We start from the raw sequence: 25,260 nt of genomic DNA on the forward strand, positions 1-25,260 counted from the left end.
TCAACTTGCTAAGAAGCAAAGGGTCAGAAGAAAATGTATATTCTGAATTTTTGCCCACAATAGTATGAACAGTAACCCCAGAGCTGACTGTCTATGCCACACGGTGATGTCAGTTGGTGTTGGCATGGATTAGCTATGATTTAAACTTTAGGTAAGATACATTTACATTTCATAAAGGTCTAATATTTCACATATGAATCACAGAGTGAACTTACAACTGTTATCTCAGCAACACAGCCAGCAAAACTCATTCACAAATTTATACTTGGTTTTGGTAAACAGAACTAACACCAGATCACTGGGTGAATTAAGAGATGCCAACTTTTCCTTTGACTTAAAGCTCTGAGATTTTCAAAGAAAATAGAAAAAATGACTTTCCACATGAGTTCAACTTCATGCATACTCACAGTAACCAGGTGGAAAATAATTCTAAAGAGCTATGCTACTTACCTACACTCACCTGGTTTGGGACACCCTTTTCCCAAAAAGCTTTGCTTGCATTGGTATGATAATGTTTCATTCTTTTCCACTCCAGCACAGGTTTATCAGCAGAGGGCTTGTTAAAATCTCCACTGCCCATCCAGTCACTCCATATGGATATTAAGTAAAGCAAATCCACTTAGTGACCGTGCCATGAGGAGGGAGGCCATATGGATCATCCTGATTAGCCCTGTCAGCTAGAGTAAGAAAGACTGGCTGGCGCTCCGGGCCAGCTGTGCCGGGTCCACAGACCGAGACAATGGGCAACATCGCCGGCCTCTGAGCAATTGGTCTGGGCAGTGATGGATGTTATGTGAACAGCTTATGGGGTTATTAAGGATACAGAACTGGCCCAAGAGAAACCCAAACTCCATCTCCTTTTATTAAGATAAAGTTGGATTGTACATGATACAGTGCAGGACTAAGCTTTTGTCTCTTTTATCATTGACACAGGCAAGAAAAAAAAAATCAATTCATATATTAAGTAAGAAAAAAAACCCCAGGAGAGTGTGTGTGTGTGTGTGTGTGTGTGTGTGTGTGTGTAAGACAGAGATTACAAAACTCACTTGGCTGTGTTTTAAATTAAGAACAGGATATATAAAACCCCTCGGTAAACACCAATATAGGTTATTTAATTCTACATTATTTAATCTGTATTGTTAATTGTACTGTTTAAGGAAGAAAGAGGAGCTATGGCTCTCTCTGCATCCCTTTTGTGCCTAGCAAGGCGTATACGCTTACTAGGTAAGGAAACGATACACCACCCTGCAGCCCTCACCCTTCAGGCTAGACTGAATGGAGTCTGTCCCATCCTTCTGGACCAGATAAGAGTCCTTCCCAAGCTGCAATTCAACAGTTCAGTTCGGACATCACCAGAAAAAAAATTCCCCTACATTTATAGAAATTTGCACACACTCACACCCTTTCCCATCTCTTTCCTTCTGTGCCCTCAAAAGCAGTCTCTACTAATGACTTAAGTGTATAACCTGCGGTGAATCATTTTAACTTTCTGATCCTCAATTTCAAAATTCAGACTAATAATCATTTTCTCATTAATAATACCAATGCCTACAAACCACAGGAACACCCCGAAGACTAAATCAAGTAAGTGATGCCCGGTAGAGTTCACGTTCAAAAGATGTTGTTGTCCTTTCCTCTGCCCCCCAACCCCCACCCGCCCCAGGTACTTAGCCCCGTCAGACCCCAGAAAAGCCCAGCTCGTGTGCGGCATCTGCTGGGAAGGATGACAGAAGACGCTTTCTTCTCGACACCAGCAATGTCTTCCTGAACAGGAACACACGACATCTAACACTAGCAGAGCGATTCTCCACTCCGAACTGGCTCTGTGTCCCGAGCCCGTCTGTGCTGGGAGGTTCCACCAGTAGAATTAACTAGAAATTCTGTGTGAAGAAACCTCTGTACTTTGCCATTCCTTTTGAGCACCTCATAATGAAAACATGAGGTTCTTTTAAATTGGGCCAAGTCCTCTGTGGTCAGGGAGATCTTCAGAGCAAATGAGAGGGCTCTTGTTCCAAGAAATCTAGCCAAAGAACATCATATGGAAGTCAAAGACTGCAGGATCTCAGCCACATGTCTTGGTTACTTAACCCCCTCCACCACCACTTCAGGTGAACAGCCTGCTGCTGTGTCATTGAGTTTCACAGCTTGAGGACTTGACTTACCTTGATTAAAGCCTCCAGGATACATTTGAGAATATGAGGCCAGGGGTACACGCAGGGAGGCTGGATCAATGTCACCAAGATTCTGCATTTTTACTTCTGCTAGCCAAAAAAGTCATTTTCCCCTTTAAAGACACTTTTCACTAACTATATATCGACTTCCCTTTCTCAAACTCTTGGTAACGCTGCGGGGCAGCAGATTGTGCCCCAACCCGTGTTTCCCAGTGAACATTCAAGAGGACACTGTTGTGCATCTTTTACGGGGTCTTCAACTTGCTTGTTGATACTCTATCCTGAGTCCCTGAGCCCTGATAATGTGAACAAATGCATACTTAAGAGACACAATCGTTGTCTAAAGTCCCAACGTGCTACACAAGCAGATTTAAGGAATTTGAAAAAGCGCTTTGGTGGAGCAACAAAGGGAGGAGGCATCTGTCCCCACAGACCACTTCCTACGAGTCAAGATTAAAAAGACCACGGCAGCTCCTCCAAGTGGTACAGGATTCTCGTCCATCGCCTTTCGTAAAATACTGACCAAATTAAAATAGAAGGTGCGCCAGGCACAGGAGCCTCCTGCGAAAGTAACATTTTACTGCTTGACTATAAACACTGCAATTGAAAAGCCTTGCTAACCTCCCAGCACCTCAGGCTGAAGGGCAGTAAAAGGGGGACCGTCAATCTCTGCCATTTTCTGTTGGCTGTGTATTAGCATCCTAGAGCTGCCATCAAGAATCCCCACATAATGGGGTGATTTTCCTATAGCAACGGAAGCAAGAAGTCCAGAACGACACGTTGTCGGTGGGCCACACGCCCCTGAAGACTGAGGGAGAACGATTCCTCGTTCCTCTGACCTTCCTGGAGGCTCCATCCTCACACATGGCACTCTCCTCTGTGTCTTCCCCCTCTTCTTATAAGGACACCAGTCATCGGATTAACCCAGTATGATCTCATCTCCATCTTTAAGTCATGGCATCTGCACTGACTATTTCCAAATAAGGTCGCATTCTGTGGTTTCACGTAGGTGTGAATTTGGACGGGACACTATCCAACCCACGACAGTTATTAATGAAGAGTCAAGTTGAACTCTGATGGCAAGGATTACCTTCAAATAAAAATACTACTTTCTGCAGAAATATGAAAACCCTGAATATATACATAGCCATCAAAGCTGGATAATGGGGCATGTGAGTGACATCATCTCAGGAGATAAACGGAAGATGAGCTAAGGCAGGCCACAGTTATGAGTAAGCCCATACCAACAGCTTCCCCACGGCGCTCTCAACCATCTTTAAGGGAACAGAGCTGTTGCTGTCAGAGCCAAATGAGGGAATTATGTGATATTTTTCAAGGAAAAAAAAATGCCGCCCTGCTTCCTTCCCCCACCCCCAACACCAGGAAGACTGTGGACAACACGTACCACATTTTTACCAGACTCCTGGCTACATTCAGTTAGAAATCAAACATTTCACCATGCAGGCAACGTGACTTAATCCCAATGGGGAAAAGAAAGCAGGGCTTGGTATAGAACATCTAGAAAAGCTCACCTGCTTCCCCAAGTCACTCCATGAAAGTCAGAAGGCACAACTGTTTACTCCTCTAAACTAGCTTCTGAGCTGTGAGTTTAACTTGCAGAGTTAACGGCAACTCCAGAAGGAAAGCCTCTGTAACAAGGCATGTTTTCTAACCCAAACTTTTTTCTCTACACATGAAGCTGGGAAATGTTCTCAGCATCTTCAGGGTAGTATTTCACTCTAAAGAGGAACGCATCAGGAGAAGCAAAGTAGACAGCTTCTGGAAATCCTTACACATCTGCAAGTCCTCCGGGTCTCAGCAACCACCATCCTTCACTGTAACACGCTGTTTCCAAGAGGAAACTGTTGAATGGCTACCTCCCCCAGTGGGAGGCTGCTCTCCGTGGTACCTCCTGCGGGTGGACAGAGACCCGGGCTGCCTTCAACACACGTCCTGGCAAGCGGCGCAAGGCCGGTACCCTGGCTGCAAGTCCACGTCTCCGTGAGACCCTCCACTTAGCGCATGGAAGCATCCTGACTCACAATCAGTTCACAGCGGTCACACCAAGCCCTCTGGCCAGGAGCTCCCGCAGGGCCTTCTGCCAACAACAGGTGTCCACGGTCTCAGGTATCAACTCATAGAAACAGGCTCCCGTGCACGCTGGCCTGCCTTTCTGTCTTGGGGGCAGTGAGGAAGACTGGGAAGAGGGAACAGAAAAATGGAATAAAAATTTTTTTCAAAGGTTTTACCAGAAAATAGTCAAGTCAGACATACGCCTATCAATATCCCTAAACAAAAGGTGAGTGAAGGAATAGGAAAAAAAATTTCCAAATTGAGTTTTGTATTAGATAAAACTCTGTAAAACTGTTTCCCAAGGTCTTGGGTGACTAAGACCCATTCTGCTGTTACTGAAGGAGGAAATGCGTATCTAAAGAATCACCTGAGCGATGAATCAGCTTGAATAACTTGACCTCCTTCAAGGTTCTCACTTTTTTTCAGAAAGGACTTTTCACCTGGAAGACTAGAATGTTCGTAGACTCCTATTTTAAATGCTATAGAATATGTAGACGGTATGAATTGCTTCCTTTACATCTTCAGCACTAAAATCTGTCTCCTCTATGCATTTGATTGAGACGCTCTTAAAACCAAAATGAACAGAAACCCCAAAGGAGAGCCAGTCGGTGTGACAGACACTTCAAAAAAGGCAGGCAGTTCCGCAGTCAGAGGCGCAAGGTGGCAGCTAGGGCTGTGGCCAAGTCAGGCGTCCTCTGGGATCCAGGTGTGACAGCCCATACAGGGCTGCTCCCAGAGACACGACAAAGGGAGGGGGAGAGTGCATCTCTGATAGTTGTGTTTCTTCTTTCTTCAAGTCTGCCAATAGCTCTTCATAAATGTGCGATTGATGTTAAGTGGGTACCTCGGCATATCAGAGCAGGGAGATGAAATGGCAGTGTCACTTAGCTGGGGGAGAGAGCAGACGGAGTAGCCCAAACCAGGCAGTGACCACCACAAGGCACTCAAAGGACGGCCCTCGAGGGGGAACGTGCCAAGGAAGGGCTTCACGTCCCCGCAGCCGCCTTCAGGCAGACCCTCTGGACTCACCCTGGCTAACTTCTGCCCTCTGCTCGGACACATTTCAGCTGCTGCACTGTTTTCTTCAAATGCATAAAGCTGACAGGTAAAAATAAAGCAGCTGCTCCCACTCCTGATAAGGCCTGTGCGTTGTGATTTATAAGCCAACAGTCCAAACAATCGGAGCCCTGCGAAGCCTTGCATTTAACTTCAAGCTCCAACTGGGACATTTCATGGGCAGGGGGCACTCCACGGCCTTATCTCCTCTTCTGAGCAGTCAGAAAGCCTGCCTGAGGATGCACACTTGGGCGACACCTTCTCCGCTGCCAGAGCCAGGCCAGACGGCAAGGATCACACAGGCCACAGACAGGAACATGTAATCTCTGCACTGCCCTTCTGAAAAAGGAATTATTCCCCAAGCGCTTTCTAAGAAATTAAGAAATTCATGAGACAACTCAGACTAGATGAAAAAGCAGCAGTCGCAAAAGCACCTTGTTTACTAAAGGTTAAGTATAATGATGTTAAGAATCCAAGAGACAGAAGTTCAGGTGAGAAAGCAAAGGCTTCAAACTCACACAAGAGTCCCCGTGAAAACTACTTACAGAAGAGGAAACCTGGGGAGAAACTTGCAATACCCCTAGAGGCTTGGGCTGCATCCTGTCTGGAAATAGTTATTTGGGGAGACAATATATTGAAAGTAGTAAAAAAAAAAAAAAAAAAAGTTGCAAAAAATGAAAACTTGCTCATCAGCAGTAAAACCACAATGAAGCTGAAATAACTACTTCCTCCTGGCAGCAAGAGACAAGCAGATAAATGAGACAGACGTGATACATACTATTTATATGCGATAGAAGTTTCACCAAAATGAACAAATACTTAAAAGGTGGAGCTGTACAAATTGTTTACCTGGAAAAAATTAAGTTAGATCGTCCTTCATACTATAAGCCACAAAATTTCTATGAATTAAAAGTTAGATTTTTAAAAAGAAAGCATAAAACAAAGATTTATTAGACTGGTAAAAATCTTTCTAAGTAAAACTAATACAAGAGAAGAAGTCACAAAGGGATTTCACAGTATAAAAAGTAAAAACATTATAAAATATAAGATCTTGTGGTGGCTCACAGCGAAAAAAATGCGACAATGAATGTATGTATGTTCATGAATAACTGAAAAATTGTGCTCTACACTGGAATTTGACACAACATTGTAAAATGACTATAACTCAATAAAAAATGTAAAAAAAAAAAAAAACCAGAGGATAAGTGATGAACTTTGAAAATGTATCCACAGAAAATGACAAAGTTACTATCTACCAGAAAGATACTAGCTAGAGGTGACCAAAAAAATCATGAAGAAAGTAAAACAAATATCCTAATATAAATGGTTTAAGAACAGGAGCACATTTTTTACAAAACAAGAAACACAAGTGAGAAGAAAATTTTAAAGGGGGGGGGGGGGAGTTCACACTCAGTAACATGTTTAAAGTACAAACCCAAGCAAGACACTGTCTACCTAGCATGCTAGCAGGTAACAGAACAGTCATCACATTGGCAAGAAATAGTGAAACACACACTTTTCTCCGTCCGAGGTACAGTTTTAGGGGGCAGCCAATATGGCAATACTCTTCTAGCATCTTAAATATGGCAGTCACACACTTTAGACTGATAACTTCATTTCTAGAAACTTATTTAAGGAGATAATTAGAGATAAGCACAGAATTTAGGTTGGAGAACATTTTTCACTGTTTTTCATAAGCAGAACACAAAATACAAACTACCCACGCGTGCACACACAGAGAAGACTCACAGAAAACCCTCCTAAATGTTCACAGTGAATTTTATGATCTTTAAATTCTTGCCTGATTAATGATCTATAGTTTGCTGTGTTTTGATTTCCGACAGTGTGCATATACAGTAGACATTCTCATAACCAACTTGCCAGTTAAAAGTGACTCTTCGGTGGGTAGGCTGAGTAGCACACCTACGAAAGTCTGTTTGTTCTTAAACTCGTTCAAGCCAGTGGTATTTATTATGTATTTATATATATAAATATCACATGGCCCAAAGAAATACGAGCACAAGAAGAAAAGGTTGCTGTTTGAACAAAAATTCAGTAGATGAATTTGATGAATCACTAAGGAATACATTGCTGCCAAGTTAGGTGAGGGCCAGACAACTGTCAATGAATGGGGAGAAGTTCTTTTTCTCTTTAATATAAAAGGAGTCTGTATTCATACTTCTTTTCAAATACCTTTTAAGACCACACTCTAAAGAACCTCAAACTAGGAATTACAGACCCACAACCTGGGAATGATTCACGATGGAAAGATTCAGAATTTCAGTTACACCCATAATCACAGAAGTTTGTTACAGACCTGTATATATTTTAGGTCAAAGTTTGAATGTAGATGTTTCAGGTTAAAATTTATGATCCATAATTTTAACTGGCTTTTTGTGACTATAAGTCTAAGTAAACTAATTTTGACACTAATTTTAAGTCTGCTCAAGTCAAATAAGAAGGCTTTCTCTGCATTCCTGTTTCCATGTTAGAGGAAATGTTCTTTTGAGCAGAAAGGTGGTAGGGGGTTGGGGTAAGGAGACGGAAAGGGAAAAAAATGCAAGCAACAGTGAAAAAAACTAGAAGAGGCTATTTCCAAGCAGCAAAAGTCGAAGTCTGTGCAGAAAATTTTAGGATGTGTAGATGCTATGATGGCTCATTTGAAGGTCAGTGCAATAATGCAAACACCTCACCTGCCACAGAGAACTTGACCAACAGTCGGAAAAGTCATTCATTCAAATTTCCTTGGACATATTGTTTCAAAATATTCTAATAAAGCGCTACAAATTCCAAAAGAAAACAAAATAGCTAATAAAATTTAAGCACATATTCACTTAAGCTAGCTGATGAATGTCATTCTATAGCAGCAGAGCAAATACATATATTTATTTTTTGATACAGTAGGCCTCATTTTTAAAAGACATTGTTACTAAGGCATAATTGACAGACAATAAAATATACATACAGAAAGTATACAAATAAATTTTTATATACGTATATACCTCTCAAACCATGACAGTCAAGGTAATTAACATATCCATTACTTGCAAAAGTTTTCCGATACCCCTTGGTGATCCCTCCTTTCCAACTCTCACTTCCCACTGTCCCCAGGAAACACTGTTTTGTATCCTGTCACAAGACATCAGTTTGCATTTTCTAGAATTTTCCTTAAAAGGAACCATTTAGTATGTCCTTTTTGGGGGGTCTGGCTTTGTTCACTCAGAATAATTGAGAGACACCCACGTTGCAGCACATACCAATAATTTGTTTGTTTTCATTGCCGAGTCATATGCTCTGGAATGGATGTAGCATGACTGATTGATCCCTTACATGTGGACAAACACTAGGCTACTTTCCAATGTGGAGATACTATAAATAAAACGCATAGCACCAGGAGCACGCGTCCACTGTCCTGCCTGTGACGTCTGTGCACAATTCTTTTTAAGGACATTGCCTACATTTCTCCTGAGTGAATACCAAGGAGAAGAATGTCTGGGACAAAATGACAGGTGTTATGTTTATTTAAAAAGTGATGCTTTATATATAAAAATAGATTTTAAAAAGTTTCCTCTGTAGAGCACAGGAAACTATGTTCAATACCTTGTAATAACCTTTAATGAAAAAGAATATGAAAACAAATATATGTTTGTATGTGCATGACTGGGACATTATGCTGTACACCAGAAGCTGACACATTATAACTGACTGTATCTCAATTTAAAAAAAAGTGATGCTGGGAAAATTGTTTATCTGATTAAAAATTAAGTTAAGTCATAATGTATTAATTATGGATTTAATTATGGATTAATTATGTAAAGTGTTATACACACCATAATAAAACTGACAGGAACTGAAAAAGTTAGATTTTTTAAAATGAAAACCTGAGACACGAAAAGCTGAAGAAACTGCCAAGCTGTTTTCCAAAAGGACTGTATGATTTTATATTCCTACTCACAACGTATGTGAGGCTCACGTCGGCTGTATGTATGTTTTGCAGGACGCAGGAGCCCGTGTCTGTGCAATACACACTGCACACAGCCGTGCTTACCTTCAAAGCATAGGAGTGCAAGGCGACTGCTCTAATGAACTGAGAGGATGAATTTCTGCCCTTTCCCTGTAGCACAGACAATAATAAAAAGAAGCCAACTACATATTGACAACAACAATATACATTTATTGAGTGTTTACCATGAGGTTGATTCTATGCATTCCATCTTGTAAATACCCTACAACAAGCCTATAAAGGTAGGTATGAAAATTAAACTACTAAATCTATTTTACAGGTGATAAAACTGTGGGGCAAAGAGGACAAGTAAATTACCCATGGCCACAGAGCTAATGAGTAGTGGAGTCAGGATTTGAACTCAGAAAATCTGAGCCCTGAGCTTCAGCTCTTGACTCCCACCTGTATCCCTGCATCCTCTGTGATCATCTACGCATTTTTGAATACCGGTTATTCATCATACAAAGCTATGAATGATCCCTAATATTGCTTCTCAGTTCTACCTCAGAAGCAGGTGATTTCACAGCTTTTAGAAAGAGATTGAAGCCCTGGAATATCATTTTGTGCTGAAAGAGTCAGAACAAGCGCTGAATTCTTACGATACCAACATTTCTACATGAAATAAGTCACCACAGCAACGGCAGGGCGGGTATCGACTGATTCAGTCCAGCAGGTGTCACCTATTAAGTGCAAAAGTGGGCCCTAAGCAGTAAGAAGATGTTACTTCAAGAAACAAAGCTTACTTTTAACAAAGTGCTTTTTTGGTGCAATGCAGGGGGGAAAAAAAAAAGTCTCATGAGCAGGCAGACTCATTATCCACTGTGTCTCAGACCACTGCTGGGTCACAAAGCCCAGTCCCATCACTAAAAGGCCCGAGCATAGAGACCCAGGGCTGGAAGACAACCAGGTCAGCAACGTACTGTATTTCAAAAACCTCCTGGCATTTGCAGCCATCGTCCTAACAGGTAAAAACAGCAGGGAATTGTGCAGCCATTTCTTTGTCTAAGGAGAGCCTAGGAGTCCAATAAGGACCGAGGACGGTGGTTGCATTCAGGACAAAGCGAAGGAAACAGTACTTCCTAGCAGCAGCAGGCCATCGACCAGGTTACACGGAATATTGATTCATAATCAAAAAAAAGAAGAAACGTTGGAAAAAATAATCAGCATCTCCACAGCATTGGCAAACGGGGAGGAAATTGCTCTATTGGCAAGATTAAGTCCAGGTAGAGGGGTCTTAGAGCGAGAGACGTTCGTTCAGTGACAAATCAGATTTTTAATACCTACTGAGAGAACAGCACTGTGCTGGGGTAGCGGGTAGGGAGGTAGGTGGTAGTTAGACATCACCGGGGAGCAGGAAACAGGATCTCTGCCCCGATCTGGAGTTTGTCATCAAGATGGGGAAGGAGTCTACACTCCAGAAAGGATCACGACACACACGGTGCCCGTCAGTAGCTATTCCCCACTGACGTCTCTGCTGACACTCAGTGCAGCCACTGCGTCAAGGCCTCTCACAAGGCTGGCTGACTTACTCCTCCCCAGAATCACGTGGGGCAGGCCTTGCTTGTCTCCATTGCAAAGATTATCAAACAGGTTGGGGAAAGTTTCACTACTTGTGTTCCCAGTAAGTGGCAGAACTGGGAAACAACGCAGCCCTGTTAACGCCAAAGCTGATGCTTCGCTGCCAGGTTTTTATATACATTCTCCAGAGCCTTCAGAAACTCTTTCAAGAACGATCCCTCTGGTTAGCAAGGGCCTGGAAGGCTTCCTGCAGGAAGGAGAGAGCTGCGGCAGAGAGACTGCATCAAAGGAGGCAAGAGCGCTATTACACTGGGCAACCACTGGGTGGGATGTGGTCAAATATTCACAAGCATGCACCACTCGCTTCACACACCAGGCTCCCAGTAATGAGTAATTCCCACCACGGTCCGTGCCCTCCAGGGACTCCAGGTTTATGGAGGGAGGCACACTTCACCTAGAAGCGAGCCTACCAGGCAGGGACCTACTCCTGAGGTTCTGGCACAGCTGGCGACCCTCACCATTCTCACACCTGAGTCCAGAAAAGAACAGTGGCTGTTTCTGTTCACTGGATGACCTGGCATCAAGTCACTTTTCAATTCCCGGGACTCATCAACTCTAAAATTTTAATTTTAATTTAATTTAATAATTAAAATTTAATTTAATTTAATGGATGATACTTGTATTATTTCAAATTATGAAAAAACAAGGGGGCTTCATAAATATTTTAACATAGACCTATCTTTAAGTGGCATAATAGATGGATTATACATGTGATCATAAGATGTAATCACACCCTTCACCCTTTCTCGCCTCTGCCTTTCCTTCTTGAAAAATTCAGCCTTAAAGCATTGAGGTGGGAAAGAACACGGCAGGTGCCAGCAACGGGTATGGGAAAGGGGCACCAAGGTGGCCCAGAACAAAGAAAAACTGGAAGGAACCCCCTGGTGTTAAATTGGAATTTAAAGTACAGGTGTCAATTCATGGTTTTCCAGATAGACAGGCAGACAGACATGCAGACAGATACACACACAAAATTGTAGCAGTAGTGAAAAATATGTATGTATACAGTCAGTCCTTACTATTTACTGATTCTGTATTTGTGAATTCACCATCTCACTAAAATGTATTTGTAACCCTAAACGTAACACTTGTAGTGTCTTCCTGGTTATCCATGGACACACGCCGAGGGGCAAAACCTCGGAGTGACCTGATATACGTTACCCCAGCCGAGGTCTATGAAGACAATGATCTGCCTCCTTGCCTGGGCTCTCAAATTGTAAATGTGTCCATACTGTGCTATTTAGTGCCATGTTTTTTGCATCTTTGTGGTTTTCTAGGTGATTTCACTGCTTAAATGGCCCCAAGCATAGTGCTGAAGAGATATTTAGCTTTCCAAAGCACATGGATGCTACAGTGTGTCTTATGGGAAAATCATGTAGGTTAGATAAGCTTCATTCAGGCATGAGTTAAATGCTGTTGGCCATGAGTTCAAAATTAATCATCAACAACATATATCAAGTAGGTTTTCTCTAAATGGAAGAACACATAAAACAAGGCTATGGACTGATAATTTAACACAAATGTGACCAGAAGCTGGCAAGACCCTAACCTTCTATTTCCCAAAGAGCAATGGCTCAGTATTTGCTAATTCTGTGTTCACTCTGACTTTAGAGACCACAATTACAGTAACAAGAATCAAATGTTTCCCCCAAATCTGTCCACTGAGAAGGCCCGGGCTGAATATCCCAAGAGCAAAGAGCACACTTGGTGCCCAGATCTTGGCTCCAAACCACCCTTTTCTAATGAAAGCTACCAGAGCCCCTTGGAGAAATGGCTGGGTGAGGCCACGTGTAGGCTGGACCTGGCACATCTTCTCGTGTCAAAGTAAAGAGCTGCTCAAAGAACGATGATGTGTCAAAAGGACACAGGAACCAGTTTAAATGGGCTCCCACATCAAGAACAATCTGAACAGGAAAATGATAGCAACGATTATAGCCTGCTGAATAAAACATGAAAACACGAGTCCACGCTAATATAAATAAATGAATAAGTAAAACCAACATTTGATGAGGAATGAGATAGCTACATAGTTTTCAAGTACCTGCCTACAAAATTGCTATTCATTAGAACAGAAAATTAAAAAAAAAAAAAAAAAAACCCTTTCCAGAAGTGGAACCTGGCCGACACAACCTCCACCATGGGACCATGATCAGTAACAGAACAAAGCTAGATTGTGCACCACACGTTAGGATGCAAAAATAACAGCAGCATTTCTGTGATTTTCTTGCCAAAGAGGCAAAACTCCAATTTAATCATGAAGCAAGACACCGAGCAAATTGAGAGGTATGCTACAGAGTAACTGGCCTTTCATTTTCCAAAGGGTCAAGGTCATGAAAGTCAAGGAGGAACTCACGGACCATCCAGACTAAAGAAGACAACAGACCCATGACAAGTAATTGCAATGAATGATTCTCAGTTTGATTCTCTTGCTATAAAGAACATGAATGGGACACTTGGTGCAGCTGGAATGGTGTCTGAGGATGGATGGCAGGAATTTTGACGACTGCACTGGGATTAGGTTCGAGGATGTCCTTTTCTGGGAAATACCTGCTCAAATACAAGTAATTGGGGGGCGATTGTGCATTAGTCAGCAACTTACAACCAAATGGTTCGGGGAACCACTCTCTGTGTTGTGCTTTCAAGCATTTCTGTTCCCCCCAAAATTATAGGTATTAAAAATAAAAAGGAAAGCAAAGGATGTATACCAGAGCAGTAAGTATGAAAAGGAAGGAAACACACACAGAAGGAACATTCTTTTCATCCACCCCGAAAGCGAAGCAAACAACCACCCCCACCCGCTGCAAGCCCCCAAACCCTCTGGACTCCCGCACTGCCTGTGTCCTCCCCCACTGGCCACAGACCCTGCAAGAGTTCTCTACATGGACAGACCTCTAATTACTCGTCTTCTTCCTCATCTGGCTTCTCCCCAGCGCTCCACTGGAACCTGTTCTGGCCAAGGTTACTCATGTCTTCTGTGCTGATAACACAGGCCTTCACTTCCCAGTCTGCCCATCTGCACAGCACTGGACACCAGTGGACACTCTAGCAGACTCAGCCCGTCTCTGACCCTCTCCCTTCTCCATGCATCTCCTCTGCTGGTTCTCTTCCCCACTTAAACCTCACGTCCTTGAGCTCTCTCTGAGTCCTTCTTCTCCTCCTCCTCTGCACCCTTGCCCAGTGGATCTCATCTGCTCTTAGGTCTTGCATTCACCAGATCTGCAGATAGAGGCCAGGCTTCCCACTGTGTTCTCCTCATCCCAGACTACACCACATCTCCCCAAGATCTTTCACATGCATGACAAATTCATCGTTACTAAAAACCAAAAATCGCCCTTCCCAAACCTGCTGTCCTTCCTGCGCTCCTGATCTCAGTGGCACCAACATCCACCCAACTCTCAAAGTCAGAAATGACAGAATCATCCTTGACAGGATCCTCTTGTGTACTCTCACATCCAATCGCCCAAGTCCTAAAAACTTCAGCTCCTAAGTATCTCTCAACTCGACCCTCTTCTCCTATTCTAGGACATCATCATCTACTGCCCAAATGATTACAAAACTGTCTCAGCTGGGTTCCCCACTTCTTACTGCCCTTGAATACACACTCCATGTCCTAAAGATCCCACTCCACTTAAACCCTTTAATGGATTCCCTCTGTTCTTAGGAAGTCTTAGCCTCTTACTAGACATTACAAGGTCTCCCTGTCAACTCCATCTCTATCTTAAATCCTCCACACCAATTACATTGCAACATTTTCCATTTCCATCCTACTGACAATAATTTTCCCAGCATCCAGCAGAATGCCTAGCACTTTGTGCATGTTCAATGAATGTTTGTTGAATGAATGAATGAGTCACTTAGATTGGGGGTGGGGAGGGGGTGGAAGGGAGGGTATACCACTCAGTATTTAACACAAATTCTAATTGCCAGGTAAACAAAAGTATTAAACCCATGACTAAAATCCTTCGCAAAGGCTTAAAATGTTAGACAGGGTCTGCACAAAATAATTCGCAGCTCAAGGTCAAGGTCCTTGAGGTGAGATACTAGAGAGGAAGAAGGGAAACACACTTGCTCATAGTCAAGTAGAAGGTAGTTCCCTCTATCATATGCCACAGGGTGACTTGATTCCACTATATTTACTGTGTGGGGCATGCTGTCCATGGTGTGCTGATGGTAAACTCAAGAAGAGTGGGGCAGTGGGCACGCCCAGGGACGGACAGACAGACACACACACACACACACAAAAGCAGGGACCAGGGGGAATCAGGTCTTGTTCACACAGAGGTCAAATAAACCCTAAGAAATCAAGACCAAATAACAGCCAAAAACCAAAATGGGGAACATCGACAGACACTCAGGTGGCACACAGTGGTGTGAAATGATCTATCTTCCATTTATTATGTGTTATATTTCCCCTTACATTCCACTAAGATATGGCCGTTCTGGAGGCTTTGCTAAGAATAGAGGCCAGTATGCTCCCAGCTTTAATTTAGGTACTGCTGAGAGTCAAAGGAGAAATGGAGTCAAAGAGAAGGACAAAGACAACATAACTAAGGCCACTGCAGCTGAAAACCATCCCTGAAATGAAATCAGTAATCTAATTAAGAAGGAGGGGTGGTGTGGGCGGGCTGCCATCAGCCTTTCAAATCTCAGAAGGAGCGCTTGGTGCCTGGATGACAAACAAAACGCTAACGTGACTCCTAGCGACCCCATGATGGCTCCGATGCCTATTAAGCATTCAGAGAGATCTTTTCCCCAGAGGAAAGAAAAAGCCTAAGGGGAATCTAAGGGCACCTGAAGGGCAGGAGAAGGCCCACAAGCACAGAAAGGACCCAGGACCACAGGTGAGCAAAGTGCTGCTCGGTAGAGACACAGTGGCCTGACCACAGGGAAAACACGTCAGGAGATGAGAAGAGGGCCACTGCCGGTGGCGGTGATGCCACCACACCACCAGCACAGCCACCTCGAATGCCGGCTCTGGGCCAGGCCTGTGCTGAACGTCCTCTTTCAACAAACACAATGAGGGGGTTACTATTAACTGCATTCTGCACAGCAGAAGACAAAGGTACAGAAAGGTAAATCTCCCCCAAGTTTGTAAATCTTTTTTTTTTTAACATTTTTTATTGATTTATAATCACTTTACAATGTTATGTCAAATTCCAGTGTTCAGCACAATTTTTCAGTCATACATGGACATATACACATTCATTGTCACATTTTTTTCTCTGTGAGCTACCATAACATTTTGTGTATATTTCCCTGTGCTATACAGTATAATCTTGTTTATCTATTCTACAATTTTGAAATCCCAATCTATCCCTTCCCACCCTCCGCCCCCCTGGCAAACACAAGTCTGTATTCTCTGTCTATGAGTCTATTTCTGTCCTGTATTTATACTTTGTATTTGTTTATTTGTTTGTTTGGTTTTGGTTTTCTTTTTTAGATTCCACATATGAGCGATCTCATATGGTATTTTTCTTTCTCTTTCTGGCTTACTTCACTTAGAATGACATTCTCCAGGAGCATCCATGTTGCTGCAAATGGCATTATGTTGTCCGTTTTTATGGCTGAGTAGTATTCCATTGTATAAATATACCACATCTTCTTTATCCAGTCACCTGTTGATGGACATTTAGGCTGTTTCCATGTTTTGGCTATTATAAATAGTGCTGCTATGAACATTGGGGTGCAGGTGTCATCCTGAAGTAGATTTCCTTCTGAATACAAGCCCAGGAGTGGGATTCCTGGGTCATACGGTAAATCTACTAAGTGGTGGGGTTAGGACCTGGACTCAGGTCTGCCCTTCAGAACTTCAAAATCAATGACCTCCTGTTTGAAGTACCGTCTCCAGTTCCTCTAGTTGTGAATGCCTGCTCCCACCCAGAAGGAAAAGGGAGTGTCCGCTTCAAAACACTCACAGGAGAATCTGGTAGCAAGGAAGCCAGCCGGTACTACCGTGGTGAACAAGCCCGGTACCAGTGACCTTCCATACGGGTTAGAACAACAAATGCTTCCGCAACGGATGACCAGGAAGCACCCTGACCCACCATCCTCTCCTTCATGGGGTGAATGAAATACTGCCCTGTAGGCCTGAACTTCACCATCCCTGAACTTTTTACAGTTGAACAACACGTGTTCCTTTCCTAGGATTACTCACAAAAATTCCAACTTTAAAAAAGAAAAAAAGATCTTGATGAAGAGGCAAATGTTGTGTGAGTTCTCTCAGTCACCAGTAACACTACTTATCCTAGTAACTGGGAACACGGGTGTAACACTAGTAACACCAGCTTCTATCACCACCACACAAGGCTATCAAAATGTGTCACACGTATCCAAGGAAGGGAAATTCGGTTACTCTGTCCCTCAGACACCTGCCTTGTTAGCATACCCATCTGAAGAAGCACTCAGTGCAGTTGGAAACTGGCAAATACAGAGACTGGCTCTTCTGAAGTATGAAGAGGCTGGACAGCTAAACAGTACATCACACCAGCCACCTTTGCCACTCTGGTGCCCAACGTCACATAGACTGTCAATGAGACTGGCTCACGGGTGACTTTCATTTGGAAGTGAGTGACGGGGGAAAATGGTGCCGGAGCCAGTGCTCAGGTCCTGGGCTCCTAAGTCAACAGCTTTCCACAGCAGCAGCCAGGGCAGCTTTCCAGAACCCCCGCAGGAGATAATGGGTCTGAAGGTGGGGTGGGGCACATCCTGCAGGCTTAGCCTCAAGCAGATTCCTCCAAACCTTCCAAGGATTCTGGAAGCACTCACCCCCTGGATTACGTCTACTTCAGCTTTAACTCCCTAGAGTGGATTCTGTGTCTAATACAGGAAATGTGAGTAATCACAAGAAGCTCATCACTTTTACTAGTTTATTAAATTCATAAAATATTAGGTATAAAATACTTAGCCACAAAGGATAAAGGAACAAACTCTATTTTAATTATATTTCAATACGATAGCATCTGGGCCAGGGGAATTCACATACACCGTAGTATTACACAATTTTACAGACCTAAACCTACACGGTAATTCACCTCATTCATAAACATGAGATAACTTGACCTACTTTCTAATATATTCAGCTCCTTCTTGTCTGCATTAATCCGCAGTGACATTTTAAAAGTTGCCCTAATAATTTCCATTAAATGAAAATGCATTTTTCATTTATATCATCTTTGATTATCCTCCCACAAACAAAACACTGTTTTCTCAACAGTTAGCCTGCAAATGTCACAGGGAACAAGATGTACAGTTCAGCTGATACAGAAGGTCCGCCACTGAATTGGGCTCAATGCTGGGTTTCTTGATGGGGGATGAGGGTGGATGGAGGAAGAACAGGCAGAGAACAAGACAATTCTGCCCAAGTCCACACACTGTGGGATGGTGGGTTTGGCTCTCTCTTTGTATATAACCTGTGGCATATTATACAGCACAGCTTTTAAAAAGAAATATAATTCCATATCAAATAACGTAACGCTTCCCAAACAATATAATGTGTCCACACATCCCAATAATTCTCCAATCTCAAGTAATAAAGAAAAGAAGAAATCAACTTCTGTTCCCACAGCCACCTTCCAACTACATCCATGTTGTGACGATCAACAGCCTCCTGATGGAACCTGGGTTCCATCTTCTGATGAAGCCCTCTTTAATCTACTCGCTAATCATTTTGAGCAGATCCTACCATGTTCGAGAACTGCCTCTGGCTTCCAAAGGTTTGCGAACTATAGCCCACAATTAAGAATGTTTTTTACATTTGTAAATGACTGGGGGAAAAAATTTTTTTAAGAATTATATTTCATGATACATGAGAATTTTGAAATTCAAATTTCAATGTCCATGAATCTAGTTTTACTGGAACGCTCTTATTTACAAGTTGTCTATGGCTGCTTTTTGCAGTCCAACAGCAGAGTGGAGTAGCTCCAACAGAGGTGATAGCCTAAAATACTGACAACCTGGTCCTTTACTGTAAGGGATCGCCAACTCCTAGCCTGGGGTATAGAATCCACAGCCCGTGGCTGGCAATGCAGGTCATGGAAACCTGGATCTAACCAAACTTCCTAAGCCTTATTTTCTTCTACTTAAAGACGTAACATCTATTCCACTGAAACATGCTCCTCCATTTCTCCCAAACGTAACTCCCTTTCCTTCCTTGCCTGCTCCAAGGCTCTGTTCAATCCCCACAGCTTGTAGATGTCCTTCTCCCTCTTCATAAAAGGAGTCAGATCGTACCTACACTTAATTTCCATGTGACTACAAAGAAAAATGATTTAGGAGTACCCAAAGCTATAATAGTGCTACTATATAATAGCTATTATTTAAGTATTAATGTATAATAAAGATAATGGATTTTATATAATAAATAACACTACTTAAAAGATGAGAAACACCCCAATGTCCAGCACTAGGGCAGGATGAGTAAGTTCAAGTCAGTCCACACAATGGAGGACGGGGCAGTTTTGCAAAGGGATGAAGATGATCACTGTGTACCACTATGGAACAAGAGGCAGGATAGAAAAAGTGAAAAAGCTAGATGTGGAGAAGTGGGCACAGCAGACGATTATTTACCTAAGAAGGGAGTGAGGTATCAACATGAAAGCATGCATCCACTTGCTGATATATATTTTTAAAGGGTGCAAGGAGAAACCCTATTTTTTTTTTTTCAATTGCCGCAGAGAGGGAGGGAGGGCAATAAGACGGAGAAGGGACTGAGGCAAAAGCAAACACCTCTGAATATGTAAGCCCTATGTTACGGATGAGACTTGGAAACCTTGACAATATTGTGCAACATTATCTAAATTGAATTTGAAAAAAGGAACTCCAAAAACAAACAAACAAAAATGAAACCAATGAACCTAACTATGTATCCAGCTGGTGGCACAATCACAGAGAACTATCCCAAATGTCTTTAAAATACAGTCTGTTGTGTATATAGCATGAGACAAAGCAGATGAAAAAACATGGCGGTATCAGTGGACTGGAATTCCGGGTGGATAAAAGGCTATAGATATAAAGTTGATGAAGCTAAGTAAAGACCCTATACCCCTGAATTTCACTTGGCAATATTAGTATGAATTAATAATTGGTTTTATCTCTGTACACACACACACAAACATACAGACACAATATACACAAACACACAGACACAATATACACATACATGCATACCTATTTCCTAGTTCAGTTCACTGAGAGGATTTAGGAATAACAATAAACCCATAGTAATAAATATTCCTAGTTTCTACATCATGCCTTCTAAAAACTCAAAGGAACCAGGGCTCCTCAGAGAAGTAGTGGATCAAGTCGGGAGCACAAAATGGATAAGACAAGCCAGTAACATTGTGTCATACCAAGAAGGACACAAAAATACAAAAATACAAGTCATGTCAAAAGGACGCAGTAATTAGTTTCCACCGGTCAACTTGAATTAGTTTCCACTGGTCAAATATGGAGACTTTTAGTATCAATAAGAATATTAAATTGAAACATGTCAGCTACACTTACAGTGCAAAAAGAAGAAAACAAGCCCCCAAAAAATAAAACCTCAGATGTACTTTTAGACCATGCTGCCAGGGAAGTCACTGTTTTGAAAATAAAGGCAAAGTCTCAAGCGTTTATCCGGACTTCCCTATGTGAAGCTCAGAATAAACAAGTAGTTGCGATTAAATTCCTTTTTATGTAAGTATTCTCATATATAAACAAGGAAAGAATGATTGATTTGGCATATGACTATTTTACAATCACTACTGAATTAAAGACACAGCAATACAACTCAATATCAAAAAAAAGACCCAATTAAAAAGTGGGCAGAAGAACTGAACAGACATTGCCTCCAAAGGAGAAATGCAGATAGTCATCAGGCACATGAAAAGATGCTGAACATCGCTCATCATCAGGGAAAATGCAAAGCAAAACCGTGATGACCTCACACCTCTAAGAATGGCCATCATCAAAAAGACCACAAATAACCAATGTTGGGAGGACGTGGAGCAAAGGGAACTCTTGTACACTGTTGGTGGGAATGTAAGTTGGTGCAGCCACTATGGAAAACAGTATGGAGGTTCCTCAAAAAACTAAAACTAGGACTACCATATGACTCAGCAATTCCACTCCTGGGTACATATCAAAACAAAAAACAAAACACACTAATTTGAAAAGATATATCCACCCCAATGTTCATAGCAGCATTATGGACAATTGCCAAGATTAAGGAAGCAACCTAAGGGTCCATTAGAAGAATGGATAAAAAAGATGGGGTGTGTACACACACACACACACACACACACACACACACACACACACACACAGGAATACTACTCAGCCATAAAAAAGAATGAAATGTTGCCATTTGTAACAACATGGATGAACTTGGAGGCCATTGTTCTAAGTGAATAAGTCAGATACAGAAAGACAAATACTTTGCGTGATACCACTTATATGTGGAATCTAAAAAAGACAAAAACTGGTGAATATAACCAAAAAAAAAGGCAGACTCACAGATACAGAGAACAAACTAATCATTACCAGTGGGGGAGGTGAAGGGGCAATATAGGAGTGGGGGAGTCAGAGGTACAAACTGTTGGGTGTAAGACAGGCTGAAGGATATAATGTACCACATGGGGAATATAGCCAATATTAGGTAATAATTGTAAATGGAAATTAACCTTTAAAAATTATATAAAAGTTTTAAAAAAATAAAAAATAAAAGACATAGGCACTTATTATCAATGATCAATAATATCACAGAAAGAGACTACCATGTATTTCTAAATGAAAATACACAGCCTATGATGCAGTCTCACCAAACAAAACAAAAGCCCATATATGCACCTGACCAAAACTCAAGATTTAACGAACAAATTACAGAAAACACAAGGAACAGAAGAACATGTTAAATGGCACCATGGGGGAAGCAATTATTAAAACCCAGGCTGTAGAAAAATCCACAGCATAGTTTTCAACCTCAGCACTACTGACATTTTCGACCAGATAGGTCTTTGTGATGGGGGCTGATCTGTGCATTATAGGCCTTCTGGCAGCATCCTTGGCCTCTGCCCACTAGATGCCAGCAGCAACCCCACCTGTGACAACAAGAATTGTCTCCAGATGGTATCAAGTGATGGGGGGAGGGACCATGCCCCCTGGAGAATCTCTGCTGTAAGGGACAAACAACCCAGTTTCTTAAATAAATCACAAGGGGGTTAAAAGGTGGAATGGTGACCTACAGATTAGAAGGGGATTACAGACATGTCAATCAACTGCAATATGTAAACCTTATTTGGATCCTAATTCAAACAAATAAAAAAAAAATAAGACAGTTGAGGCAATGTGAACATTAATTTGCTATTTAATGATATAAAGGAGGTATTGGTGATGTTCATGTTTTTGGTGTGATAAGGTTTCATAGAAATGTTTTTAAATCCTATCTTTTAGAGACATAGAGGAAAAAATAACAAAATGTGCTTCAAAGTAATTGGTGAGACAAAGAAGGGTATAGTATACATGAAGTAAGACTAGCTAAGAATTAATCATCATTGAACCCGAGCGATGGGCACATGATTCACTATACAATTCCCTTCACTTCTGGGTATGTTTGAAAGTTTCTATAATAGAAAGGTATGAATAAATCAGTCTGGCTGGCAACTCCACTCCCATTTCTCTCAGGGAGCCCATAAGCCCCAGAATGACCGTGGGAGGGGGGGAGGAACTTATGGTTTCCTGGGCTTGTTCAGTTTCTAAGTGCCTCTTGGGGTCGGTCCTATCTGGATGCTGAGAGTAATTCTACCGTTCACAACATGGCCCTTAAACATGGGAGCCAACTACTTAGCTGCAAGACAGTCCAATGCTGGGAGAAAAACCCGCTAAGCTGTGCTAGACCGACCGGGAGCTAGGATTCGGGCATCTAATGTGGCAACTTCCTAAGGGATGTTCAAGAGTAAGTCTGTCTATAAAGGATTCTGGCCCTAAGTGCTGAATGCAGAAGTTCACCCCCAAGTAAGGTGTGACATTTCCTCATCCTGGAAGGAGCCCAAGCCCTGGAAGCTGCGGACCCACCTCTGACCTTCATGCTAGGCAAGAGAAAATAAACTGCTATCTTGTTCAACCTGCTGCTGTTTACAGTCTTCTCCACTATGAGCAGCAAAACTTACACCAATTAACCCGGAAATAAATTCTCCTTTCTCTTGGAAGCCTGCTCTACCCTATTAGAAGTCTCTACTTCTTCCTCTGAACTTCCTCTGCACATTTGTCAAAGACATTTGTCAAAGACGCCTCGGCACTGTGTTCTTCCTGGAAACTTGCAGACCAAACAGAACAGCCTCATTACATGCTCCAGAGCCAAGTTTTATTTCTGTCCCTCCTAGTTCAGAGTACTGAACACGTTTCCTCTGAATCCAAATTTCTGCGAACAGTGGCCACCAGGGAGGACAAGAGCCTCACTTCCACACAGCTTGTCCCCCATGCCTGCATTAAACTCTCCAAAGGGACAGCAAAACGAACTGAGAATCCTGCACGACCCAGCCGCCTGGAGCCAAAAGTCCTCCTGCAGCGGAGATTGAGTCATTCTTCGCTCCTGAGAGGTAAATAAACGGAAGAATATATAATGGACTGGGGATGTTTAGAATCAGGTAATTAAAAAAAATGACTTCTTAAATGTTACTTATTTCCTTCTCTTGCTGAAGGGTTGGGTTCTATCCCTGCCTTCTAAAAGCTACATTCCTAGGTTAAAGTTTGACCAAGATTTAAGTTGTCCCAAAGGATTTTTCCCCCTAAATCACTTTTGCCCAAGTATCACTTAACTATAAAACTGTGAAGATGAGTGATCTTTGTATAATGGAACCAAAAATGTCTCACACAGATTACAACTCTGCTTAGCACTCTTTCCTATCCTTACAATCAATCAAGATAAAAGTCACAAATTGCCAAGCCAGAATTAATCACAGCAAGATGATGGTAGGGGAATCTTGGACAGCTTAACACTATCTAATTTAAATGTGGAGACTCACCTTTGGTTACCAAAGCAACAAGGTAAAGATTTATCCCTATCTATTCATTTTTCTTTCTTTCTTTCTTTTTTTTGGACAGGAAAGTAGGATTTATTGGTGGGCCTGAGTAAAGGAGGGGACAGCGCCAAGGCTCTCACGAGTGCAGGGCCCGCAATTTCTCCAGGGGGCCACAGTGAGGGATGTATTTGACCCCACAGTCATCTGGGATGAGCTGCTTCTCTGTCTTGTCTTCAAATTCATCTTCATTAAACTTGGGAAATCCCCACTTCTTGGAGATGTGGATCTTCTGGTGGCTGGGAAACTTGAACTTGGCCCTGCCTAGGGCCTCAATCACCTGCGCCTTGTTCTGCAGCGTGGAGTGAATGGACATGATGACTTGGCCATTGTGGACCCTGGCCACTGCACCCTGGGGCTTCCTAAATGCACTGCGCATACCTGGCTGGAGCCTAAGATGGGGACGGCATCCGGGCATGAATGTCCTCTGGGAAGGGCTGTCTCCAAGGTCGACGAGGGCAACCCATACAGAAAACAGGCTGCATACACTACTGAAGAGGCTGCTGTCTGCAGCCACTGCACACTGGGCCCGCACAGGGAGACGAGCACGGTCAGCTGAGCTGACTGCAGATGTTCATTCAGTCTGGATTTCACTAAGCCCAGATAGCCCCTCTGTAAGTAAACGAGGTAAGGCTCTCAAGATTTCCTTTCCATTCAGTACTTATTCGGGGGCATAAACATAATAGGTCAAGATGTTTGGAGAACGAATTCCACCGAGTAGCCCACGTTAAAGCCACCGCCTTGACCTAACAGAGGAACAAGGGGGAATTCCATGGACAGTCACCGACCTGTCGCTCAGAAAGCAGATGACAAGACCCCCAGTCGACAGTGGAGAGACTGCTGGTTCCACTGCTAAGGCTCCGCCTGGGATCTTCAAAGTGAGGAAAGCAGGCAGCCCAGAGAGGGGAGAATGCCAACACGGTGTGAGGAACCCAACCGCCATCCAGCTGGTCATTATCACAACAGTAACTCACTCAACACAGTTATAACGGAAGATTCGTGCAGACCACTGCATTCATGAGAGAAAATAAAGTGTTCAGAGTAAAACCTGATTGTCTTCCTGTCTTCCTAAAACAACTACCAAAACACAACTTACACTGAGGTCGCTAAATGAAGGACTTCAGGACTAAACGAAGGACACAGACTTCAGGCGCCAGATCAGCCACCACCACTGACAAAGCGCCTTTCCAACTCACCAGCGGGGCTGAGTATGAAGCCCTCTTTCTCACTTCAGACTCACAAAGGGAACCTCAGTCAGGAAGGATATACCATTTCCAGCCATTGTGTATGAGCAGCTCGTGGCCACACAGTGTGCCCACAGCAA

The 25,260-nt window shown here is 42.7% G+C and overlaps 1 protein-coding gene and 1 non-coding gene across 7 annotated transcripts in view; both read right to left on the minus strand.

The window, feature by feature from the left end:
- TLN2 (talin 2) overlaps positions 1–25,260 on the minus strand; it is a 395,887-nt gene that overhangs the window by 201,875 nt on the left and 168,752 nt on the right. The gene's annotated exons all lie outside the window — the stretch shown is intronic.
- Positions 24,372–24,506, minus strand: LOC116153667 (small nucleolar RNA SNORA70). The gene has a single exon (XR_004137560.1). It is a non-coding gene; the product is annotated as a small nucleolar RNA SNORA70 (small nucleolar RNA).

The sequence above is a fragment of the Camelus dromedarius genome, chromosome 5 (genome assembly GCF_036321535.1).
Source record: "Camelus dromedarius isolate mCamDro1 chromosome 5, mCamDro1.pat, whole genome shotgun sequence".
Taxonomy (NCBI): domain Eukaryota; kingdom Metazoa; phylum Chordata; class Mammalia; order Artiodactyla; family Camelidae; genus Camelus; species Camelus dromedarius.